Consider the following 4134-nt stretch of genomic DNA (forward strand, 5'->3'; position numbering starts at 1 on the left):
ATGAGGATGCATCTTGCTGCCTTTCCAATGAAGCAAGTTTAATTTAGTAATAGGTGAAAAACCATCCTTACAAAGGTGTTAATCAGAGACTTGGCTTTGTGGACACTTTTCAGAGAACAAATTTGTTAGCATAAAAATAAAGCCAGAAAATGAAGAGCTGTTTAATCACTCGATTGGATTTTTCTGCCAGCATATTTTTTTTCTCTGCAACCCACTGCTAAATTGTGCTTCCTAGCTGTTTTTTATAAAATCACTGAATCAAATCTAACTCTGATTACATCAGAGAAGGCCATGTACCCTACACCATAAGAGGAGGTTTGAAATTTTGACTTGTCTCCTTAAATATCACCAAAATCTGATCACAAGGTTAATTACGTCCCTGGGTGGGATTGAACCACCAACATTTTGGTTAATAGCCAAACACACTAACCGATTGCGCCACAGAGACACTTTGCAAAAGTCCATACTGACAAAGGCTAATAAGCATTCATCTAAAACGTTTCCTAGAAAAACTTTTAAAAGTCAATAATCTGGAGAGTTTTTGTAAGATGTTTCTTCCATCAACCAACGAAGAAACACATTGGTACTTTCCCATGATGAGTGAGTGCTTCAGGATCTCTTGCACTTACATGTGCAGCAGAGTACTGCAATGGAAGCATGCTGGGCCCATAACCCAGAGGTAGGCAGATTGAAACTATCCTCTGCTATATGCATTTTTTTTGTTAATTAAAGTAATCCAAAACTGGGATTGATATTTTGTCTCTTTTATTTTTACTTAAAGTACAATAACTTTTACCATTTTAATTTGTTTTAATAGTATATTGACAGTATTGTTTTCTTTCAAAAATCCACTTCATTTTCTTTACCCTATTATTAAAATGGTAATTGACAAAAACAAACTACATTGTCACCAGAAGAGCAATACAAAATGTACAAGTGATATATTAAAATCATCTTTCCAGCTTGAATTTCAATGTTGCATTGGGTCAACATTTTTGTGAGAAACATCTTCACCCTTAAATAAAGATTTTCTTAATTCCTTACCTGTGTGCTAATTAGATATCACCTTGTTTTCACATTAAACAGACTTCCACATGAGAAAGCAGCAAGGATGCAGTGGCGTTAATGTTTCCTGGTGTCAACTTGTATTATTTCAGTAGACATTGAAATGAGGATGCATCTTGCTGCCTTTCCAATGAAGCAAGTTTAATTTAGTAATAGGTGAAAAACCATCCTTACAAAGGTGTTAATCAGAGACTTGGCTTTGTGGACACTTTTCAGAGAACAAATTTGTTAGCATAAAAATAAAGCCAGAAAATGAAGAGCTGTTTAATCACTCGATTGGATTTTTCTGCCAGCATATTTTTTTTCTCTGCAACCCACTGCTAAATTGTGCTTCCTAGCTGTTTTTTATAAAATCACTGAATCAAATCTAACTCTGATTACATCAGAGAAGGCCATGTACCCTACACCATAAGAGGAGGTTTGAAATTTTGACTTGTCTCCTTAAATATCACCAAAATCTGATCACAAGGTTAATTACGTCCCTGGGTGGGATTGAACCACCAACATTTTGGTTAATAGCCAAACACACTAACCGATTGCGCCACAGAGACACTTTGCAAAAGTCCATACTGACAAAGGCTAATAAGCATTCATCTAAAACGTTTCCTAGAAAAACTTTAAAAAGTCAATAATCTGGAGAGTTTTTGTAAGATGTTTCTTCCATCAACCAACGAAGAAACACATTGGTACTTTCCCATGATGAGTGAGTGCTTCAGGATCTCTTGCACTTACATGTGCAGCAGAGTACTGCAATGGAAGCATGCTGGGCCCATAACCCAGAGGTAGGCAGATTGAAACTATCCTCTGCTATATGCATTTTTTTTGTTAAAGTAATCCAAAACTGGGATTGATATTTTGTCTCTTTTATTTTTACTTAAAGTACAATAACTTTTACCATTTTAATTTGTTTTAATAGTATATTGACAGTATTGTTTTCTTTCAAAAATCAACTTCATTTTCTTTACCCTATTATTAAAATGGTAATTGACAAAAACAAACTACATTGTCACCAGAAGAGCAATACAAAATGTACAAGTGATATATTAAAATCATCTTTCCAGCTTGAATTTCAATGATGCATTGGGTCAACAATTTTGTGAGAAACATCTTCACCCTTAAATAAAGATTTTCTTAATTCCTTACCTGTGTGCTAATTAGATATCACCTTGTTTTCACATTAAACAGACTTCCACATGAGAAAGCAGCAAGGATGCAGTGGCGTTAATGTTTCCTGGTGTCAACCTGTATTATTTCAGTAGACATTGAAATGAGGATACATCTTGCTGCCTTTCCAATGAAGCAAGTTTAATTTAGTAATAGGTGAAAAACCATCCCTACAAAGGTGTTAATCAGAGACTTGGCTTTGTGGACACTTTTCAGAGAACAAATTTGTTAGCATAAAAATAAAGCCAGAAAATGAAGAGCTGTTTAATCACGCAATTTGATTTTTTTGCCAGCATATTTCTTTTTCTCTGCAACCCACTGCTAAATTGTGCTTCCTAGCTGTTTTTTATAAAATCACTGAATCAAATCTAACTCTGATTACATCAGAGAAGGCCAGGTACCCTACACCATAACAGGGGGTTTGAAAATTTGACTGGTCTACTTAAAGATCACCAAAATCTGATAACAAGGTCAATTAGGTCCCTGGATGGGATTGAACCACCAACCTTATGGTTAATAGCCGTACATACTAACTGATTGCGCCACAGAGACACTTTGCAAAATTCCATACTGACAAAGGCTAATAAGCATTCATCTAAAACGTTTCCTAGAAAAACTTTAAAAAGTCAATAATCTGGAGAGTTTTTGTAAGATGTTTCTTCCATCAACCAACGAAGAAACACATTGGTACTTTCCCATGATGAGTGAGTGCTTCAGGATCTCTTGCACTTACATGTGCAGCAGAGTACTGCAATGGAAGCATGCTGGGCCCATAACCCAGAGGTAGGCAGATTGAAACTATCCTCTGCTATATGCATTTTTTTTGTTAATTAAAGTAATCCAAAACTGGGATTGATATTTTGTCTCTTTTATTTTTACTTAAAGTACAATAACTTTTACCATTTTAATTTGTTTTAATAGTATATTGACAGTATTGTTTTCTTTCAAAAATCCACTTCATTTTCTTTACCCTATTATTAAAATGGTAATTGACAAAAACAAACTACATTGTCACCAGAAGAGCAATACAAAATGTACAAGTGATATATTAAAATCATATTTCCAGCTTGAATTTCAATGATGCATTGGGGCAACGATTTTGTGAGAAACATCTTCACCCTTAAATAAAGATTTTCTTAATTCCTTACCTGTGTGCTAATTAGATATCACCTTGTTTTCATATTAAACAGACTTCCACATGAGAAAGCAGCAAGGATGCAGTGGCGTTAATGTTTCCTGGTGTCAACTTGTATTATTTCAGTAGACATTGAAATGAGGATGCATCTTGCTGCCTTTCCAATGAAGCAAGTTTAATTTAGTAATAGGTGAAAAACCATCCTTACAAAGGTGTTAATCAGAGACTTGGCTTTGTGGACACTTTTCAGAGAACAAATTTGTTAGCATAAAAATAAAGCCAGAAAATGAAGAGCTGTTTAATCACTCAATTGGATTTTTCTGCCAGCATATTTTTTTTCTCTGCAACCCACTGCTAAATTGTGCTTCCTAGCTGTTTTTATAAAATCACTGAATCAAATCTAACTCTGATTACATCAGAGAAGGCCAGGTACCCTACACCATAACAGGGGGTTTGAAATTTTGACTTGTCTACTTAAAGATCACCAAAATCTGATAACAAGGTCAATTAGGTCCCTCGGTGGGATTGAACCACCAACCTTATGGTTAATAGCCATACATACTAACTGATTGCGCCACAGAAACACTTTGCAAAAGTCCATACTGACAAAGGCTAATAAGCATTCATCTAAAACGTTTCCTAGAAAAACTTTAAAAAGTCAATAATCTGGAGAGTTTTTGTAAGATGTTTCTTCCATCAACCAACGAAGAAACACATTGGTACTTTCCCATGATGAGTGAGTGCTTCAGGATCTCTTGCACTTACATGTG

The 4134-nt window shown here is 35.1% G+C and overlaps 2 non-coding genes across 2 annotated transcripts; both read right to left on the minus strand.

The window, feature by feature from the left end:
- Positions 1-374: 374 nt before the first annotated feature.
- Positions 375-448, minus strand: TRNAN-AUU (transfer RNA asparagine (anticodon AUU)). The gene has a single exon. It is a non-coding gene; the product is annotated as a tRNA-Asn (tRNA).
- Positions 449-1542: 1094 nt separating this feature from the next.
- Positions 1543-1616, minus strand: TRNAN-AUU (transfer RNA asparagine (anticodon AUU)). The gene has a single exon. It is a non-coding gene; the product is annotated as a tRNA-Asn (tRNA).
- Positions 1617-4134: the final 2518 nt, after the last annotated feature.

Source organism: Pseudophryne corroboree, unplaced genomic scaffold (assembly GCF_028390025.1).
Source record: "Pseudophryne corroboree isolate aPseCor3 unplaced genomic scaffold, aPseCor3.hap2 scaffold_1903, whole genome shotgun sequence".
Lineage (NCBI taxonomy): Eukaryota > Metazoa > Chordata > Amphibia > Anura > Myobatrachidae > Pseudophryne > Pseudophryne corroboree.